The 6,653-nt window shown below is 61.8% G+C and overlaps 1 pseudogene; it reads left to right on the plus strand.

The window, feature by feature from the left end:
• Nucleotides 1-1,765: 1,765 nt before the first annotated feature.
• On the plus strand, nucleotides 1,766-6,010 carry LOC136302893 (Fc receptor-like protein 2; annotated as a pseudogene).
• Nucleotides 6,011-6,653: the final 643 nt, after the last annotated feature.

The raw sequence follows: 6,653 nt of genomic DNA on the forward strand, positions 1-6,653 counted from the left end.
TCCACATCCAGAACACAAACATTCTTTCTGGGAGGTTCCAAAGGGCTGCAGGTTTTGTTCAGGAAGGAGGGTCCCGGTCGTGTTGTTGAGCAGATGGGTGTGGGATCTGCAGAACTTCTGGGGCTCTCTCAGCCCCTTGCTGAGAGGGACAAAATGATCAATTGCTGCATTTCCGGACTGCTTCCCTCACAGCTGCCCCTGCAGGGGGGTTTGCAGCCAGCCCTGCTCTGAAAACCATCCAAGGCCCTCGCAGAGCCACTGCTTGGGCTCCCATTGGCTTTTGTGCTTCTTGCAGGGCCCAGCAAACCACAGCCAGGCCTTTTCCTGCCACAGAATTGTCACCTTTGCAGCAGCTCGAAAGCTGCCAGAATCAAAGCCAAGGGGGCGGGGGGAGCCTCAGGTCGTGGCTGCCACCTGGGGCTGGCCAGAGCAGGGCTGGCCAACGCCCATCCCTGTGCACTGGGGCTGGGCCATGGCTGGGCCCCGCACTTGGATGGCCACTGGCTTCAAGGAGGAGGAGTTGGGGAGCTCCTTCCTGCCTGGGGCTCCATTCCCAAGCTGCTCTTGCTGGCTCACATCCTGCAGGGGATGAGTGAGAATGGAGAAGTCTGGACCCCTCCCGGAGCTGCCATCCCCCAGGACAGGACCCCTTGGCCAGCATGTGTCCCCTGTGAGGCAGAACCCACCCCCCGTGTCACACTCAGCACAAACGGCCTCTTCCTTCTGCTGCAGGAGAGAGAAAGTGAAAGTGTTGAGGGACACAGCCCGACACCCCCATCCCCCACAGCCTCCCACCCCTCCCTGTAGACCCCTCACCCCTGCTTCCCCCATGGTGGGGTTCTCCCAACCCGTTCCCTGCTCAGGTCCCCCCCAGGGTTATCAAGGCATGAACTGGGGCGTTGTGAAATTGAGGGGAATGAGGAAGAAAATGGATAATGTGGAGAGGAAAATATCACTGGGGATTAGCCCCTCAGAATTGCCTTGTCGTGCCTCCCCCAAACCAGACACATATGAGGGGGTCAGTGCAGGTCCCTGGGTCTACCCAAAAGGTGAGGTACACCCCTTGAAGGAGCTGTGACCCATGGGCTCATCGGGCCACTGTCCATCCCTGGACCCCCATTCCCATGGGAACTCAAACATAGGACCTCCATTTCCTATGTCCCCTCTCCCTGGAACCCCCACCCGAGTACTTACATTCCCTAAGATCTCCATGGCCCAGGACCCCCATTCAGAGGAACCCTCTCCACAAATGACATGCCCTACAACCCCCCTTCCCCCAGGACATGAATTCTCACAGAAGATCCCCATTCCCACGAGCCTGACCCATTCCCCCTGCACTCCATTCCTAGTACACCCATCCCATGACTTGAAGTCCCTGGAGCCCATGTTCCCCTGGGACTCTCATCCCTGAGTCCCCCAGCCCTGGGGACCCCAAGTCCCATGACACCCCCATCCCTGGTGACTCCCACTCCTCAGTAGCTCCATTCCCCTGGACACCCATCCTTGGCTCCCCAAAACCATTAAGCCCCCCACTCCTGGAACCCCCTGTCCCATCTTGTGCCACCCAGCCTTGTCCCCACCCTGTCCCCACCCTGCCCACAGCCTGTCACCAGCTTGTGGCCAACCTGACCCCAGCAAGTGCCACCTACGCATGAGGATGAGACCTGACCTCACTTCCTTCCCATTTTGCCAAAGAACTGCCACTCAGCCAACAGCCACCCCTGGCAGTGAGTGACAGCCAGTGCACATGGCCAGGGACACAGGGATGGCCGGGAAGGTGGCGCTGCTCCTGTGGGGTGAGTGCCCCGGGCACGGGCCTGACACCCCGGGGATGGGCCCTGGTGAGGCAGAGACCGGTGGGGAGGGGGCACAGGGGGGCTGGGGGGTCCCCTGAGGTCCCCAAGGCCAGCAGAGCCAGTGCATGGGCATGGACCCCAGTGTGAGCAGAGGAGTGGGGTGGTTGTGGGGACAGGAAAAGGGGGACAAGAAGAGGGGAAATGGGATGTGGGGACAGGAAAAGGGGGATAGAGATGTGGGGACAAGGATGTGGCAAAGGAACCTTGGGGCTGTAGCAGTTGTGGGGACAGGGACAGGGGCACAGGGATGCAGGGCCAGGGACAAGAGCCATGTACAATGCAGATGGGCTGTGGGGATAAGTTCCATTAGAATGGGATGACGGGCCATGGGGATGTTGCTGATGGGACCAGGGCTGTGAGGATGGTGGTGGTGACCTGGAGGAGAATGGGGTGTCCACAGTGTCCCCATGTCCTGCCTCAGCCCAGGGTGACCGAGGTGTCACTGTCCTCAAGACCTCTGTGCTACACCAGTGTTCCCACTGCAGACAGTCTGGGGACAGACACCACACCATGTCCCCCAGGTGCTGCTGTCCCCACCCAGCCCTGTCCCTTCTCCCTTCCAGCCCAGACCCTCGGCCTCGCTGGTGAGTCCTCAGGGGATGCCATGTCCCCACCCTGCTGTCCCCAGCCCCATGGTGGCCCTGGCAGGCTGGTGTCCTCTGTCACCCGCAGGTGCCCAGACCACCCAGCTCCTGGTGGAGCCCCCCTGGAGGCCGGCGGTGCCGTGGGACCGGGTGACACTGACCTGCCTGGGCTTGGGGCCTGCCGGTGCCACCACCTGGTACAGGGACGGGCAGCGCTGGTGGCTGGAGGGGCCCGATCACTTCACTGTTACCGAGAGTGGCAGCTACGAGTGTGACAGACCTGGCAGTGGGCTCAGCCCCCCCGTGACAGTCTCAGACGGTGAGGGGGATTTGGGTGTCCTCAACCCACCACCTGTGGCACCCCAAGGGCTCTGGGTGGGCTCCGCTCCATAGGTCACTTCTTGGTGTGGCCTGAGCCTGTCCCCTGCACACGGGGACATCCCAGAGCATCCCAGTGCGGGGGGACCCTGTTTGTGGAATTGGGGACCCCTGGTGCTCTGGCTGTGACCCAATGGGGTCCCCACAAAAACGAGACCACCCCAGTGTGATGGGACCCCTCTGTCCCATAGGCCCCTTGGTGCTGCAGGTGCCGGCACGGCCACTGCTGGAGGGGGACACGGTGAAACTGCGCTGCCAATGCCGGTGGGACCTGTTGGTCACTGAGGTGCGATTCTACCGTGGGAACAAGGAGCTGATTAAGACCCTCCCCAGGACCGAGCTGTCCCTGTCCCCTCTGCACCTGCACCACAGCGGCCGCTACCGCTGCCGGGTCTGGGTGAACTCCGGGGTATCACGGGGGTGGCAGGAGTCAGCGCCGGTGACAGTGACAGTGCACGGTGAGCCTCACCCCCACAGCCTCCCTGGGTCCCCTGGTTGGGGACCCCCAGCACTGCCTGCAGACCCCCATTACTGCTGACATCCCCCATCTCTGCTACGTGTCTTGAATCCATTCCCGGCTCTCTCACAGGATCCCCCAGCCCTACGTGGGCACCCCCATCTTTCCTGTAAACTTTTCCTATGTCCCCCCATCACTGCTTGAGTCTCCCTCCTCATCTACACATCCCTCACTGGGTCGCTTCGCCCATCTCTGAGTCAACCCCACCCCTCCCTGCTCTGCCCTCACGGTCCCCAGGTCACACCATCCCCTCCCTGGGTCCCCACACCCTCCCTGGGTTCCCCCCCCCCTCTCCAGGTGTCCCCTCCCTGAACCCCCCCATGTTCTTTAGGGTTCCTTTCCAGGCTCTGCCCCCCCCTCTTATTCACTGGGATTCCCCTGCCCCTCTCCACCCCCCCCTCCTGCCCCGTGTTCCTCATTGTCCCCTGGTGTCCCTCACTGACCCTTGCTGTCCCCTCTCCCACAGAGATCCTGCTCTCGGGGGTGTCCGTGTCAGCACAGCCCCCCGGGGGACAGGTGGCACTGGGGGACTGCCTGGTGCTGAGCTGTGCGGTGGCCGCGGGGACAGGTCCCCTGTCCTTCACCTGGCACCGTGGGGGCTAAGGGACACTGCTGGGCACCGGCCCCAACCTGGAGCTGCGCCGCGTTGGGGACAATGACAGTGGCCAGTATCACTGCCGGGTCAGTGATGGGGACAGCGTGGCCAAGAGTGTCCCCCTGAATGTCACCGTCCTGGGTGAGCAGGACCCTCGGGCTGGGGGTGATCCCAACCGCAGCACCCCCATCCCACCTCACCAGATGCCAGCCCTGTCTGTGTCCCCACAGTGCCCGTGGCCAATGTCACCATCACCCCCGGTCCCCTGTCACACCAGGTGCATGCAGGTGACCCCGTGACCCTGCGCTGCTCGGTGCAGGTGGGCTCAGCCCCTGTCACCTTCACCTGGCTGCACAATGGCCAGGAGGTGGCCAAGGGTCCCGTTCTGGAGCTTGGGAAAATCAGTGTGGAACATTCAGGCACCTACCAGTGCGTGGCCACCAACCAGCTGGGACAGGACGGGCACAGCGTGTTCCGGGCACTCAGCCCTGAGCTGGCCCTGGAGGTGACCCCTGACTCACCCTGGGTCACAGGTGGGCTCACAAGGGGTCACCGGGGTGTTCAGGACCCCCAGGGTTCACACTGACCCCAATGTGTCCCCCTCTGTCCCCAGCAGTGGCTGTGAATGTCGGCAGGACCCTCCTGTTCCTGCTCCTGCTCCTGGCTGTCATCGGGGGCTGTCACTGCTGGCACCGCTGGGGTGGGTGACAACGGGGGGAATGGGGGTCCTGGAGTGAGGGGAAGCCCCCAGAGTGGGAGCAGAGCTGGGCCAGCACCCAGGGCCCCTGAGCTGGGGAAAACTGAGCCCACAGTGAGCTCGGCTGGGGGTCCTGGGGGATTCGGGGGGAATTTGGAGAATTTGGAGAATTAGTTGTGTTCCAGGGCCATCCCTGGGTGGGCTTTGAGGAGCATTGGGGTGCCACTGTGAACTCCTGGATGGTTTGGGGACGTCTTCAAGGGCCATGCAGGGATGTTGGGGGATCTTTCTGGTGGCCTGGGGGAGTTTGGGGGGTGCCTCTCTCTGCCTGGCTTGGGGTTCTGGGGCACAGTGGGTCACAGACACTGAGGGGTGGTGGGGGCACTGCAGAAGTTTTGGGGGGTTCCAGGGGTGCTTGGAGTGACTGGGGGGGAATCAGGTGTCTGTTGGGAATCAGGGCTTCAGTGGAAATTAGGGGTCCTGTGGGTGTTTGACGCTGCCAAGTTCCCAGGAAGGTTCAGTGGTCCTGGGGTCCCCAAGGTCACCCTCTCTCCTTAATCTTGCAGCTGCCAGGAAGCCCCAGGACAGGTGAGTGGGGGGCTCTGGCTGGGACTCTCCTTTGCCCCTCCCCAGACACCCCTCAGACCCCTCTTATCCCCACAGGACCCCCCCAGAGGAGGGGGCAGTGCTGGACCCCCACGTCATGGGCACTGAGCAGACAGGGGGTGAGTACAGGGGGGACACAGAAACATCATCCCCAGGTGTCACCCCCCACTCAGGTCCCCACAACTGGTGTCACTCTCAGGGCCCCCACTGGTGTCCCCTGGTCCTGCCACACCTCGGGATCCACAAGTGACCAACGCAGACCTGCCAGGACCCCATGAGGGACAGTAGGATCCCCATGACACCTTTGAGAGTGGGCTGTGACACTGGGGACACTGGCAGCGCTGGGGGACATCGATTCCCCTCAGCGGTCCCTTCTTCCTCTTCACGGCACCCCACTGGGCTCGTCCTTCCCTCACCCAGTGCTGGGCCGGCCCATGACCCTTTTCCTTCTACTGTACCTGAACTTCAGCATTTTGATTAAACTGTGTGAGAAACAAGGCACACTCCTTACTATCTTTAAATATTAATAAGGTAGAAAAGGGACAGCAAACAGCGTGCTGGGTGCTGGGCAACAGCCCAAGGCGCACAGTTCTCTATAACAATTCTTCTTGTGTACCTTTTTCATTGTATTGATTGAATACATATTCAAGAAGATTATGCATATTTCAAAAATACTTTCGAGTTTACATGTTCTGGGAGTTCTTTTGCTTGGTTTCACCCATGACTCATTCTCTTATAGTACATGCCTGTGCTGGTTTTGCATTGATTGAAGAATAGCTTTGGCCAAAAAAATCAGCGATTATCTTTGAAAATCGACAACCTATTGAACAAATTAATGAGCTAGGTACGCCTCTGTGGCCACACAGGTTGAAATCAGAAGAATCCCGGGAAAGTTCTCTTCCCTTCCCACCTGGGCAGAGGTCCCCAGGTGCCGGCGGGGTCGGCCCCGCTCCGCCGCGTGGCCCCGGGCCTGGTGCGGCCTGGCCGGGCCCGGCCGCTGCTGGAGCCTTGGCAGGGCTGGGCCCGGCGGCGCCCGGGCAGGGCAGGGGAAGAGAGAACGCCCCGTCCCGGCCGGATCGGGCCTCCAGCGGCTGCTGACATCCTGCCGCTAAAGCCGCCCCCATGGCGGCCCCGGGAGGCCTCGCAGGGCCGGGCCGGGCCCCCAGCGCAGCCGGGCAGAGGAACGGGGGAAGCCCCCAGCGCGGCTTTGGAAGAATTCTTTACTATGAACAGCTCCAGACACCGGCACCAAGACCCCTTGCGGAGGGAGAGGCCCCAGCAGCTGGAGAGATCTTGCGGCCAAGAGCAGGGGCAGCTCTGCAGCCGTGCGGAGCGGCCCCGCAGCTGGAAATTGAATGCAGCCAGAACCCCGGAGATCCTGGCCCAGCCCCAGCACGGCCTGAATTTACCACCTTCGGCC

The sequence above is a fragment of the Chamaea fasciata genome, unplaced genomic scaffold (genome assembly GCF_029207755.1).
Source record: "Chamaea fasciata isolate MVZ Bird 193981 ecotype frontalis unplaced genomic scaffold, bChaFas1.0.hap1 SCAF_31, whole genome shotgun sequence".
Taxonomy (NCBI): Eukaryota; Metazoa; Chordata; class Aves; order Passeriformes; family Sylviidae; genus Chamaea; species Chamaea fasciata.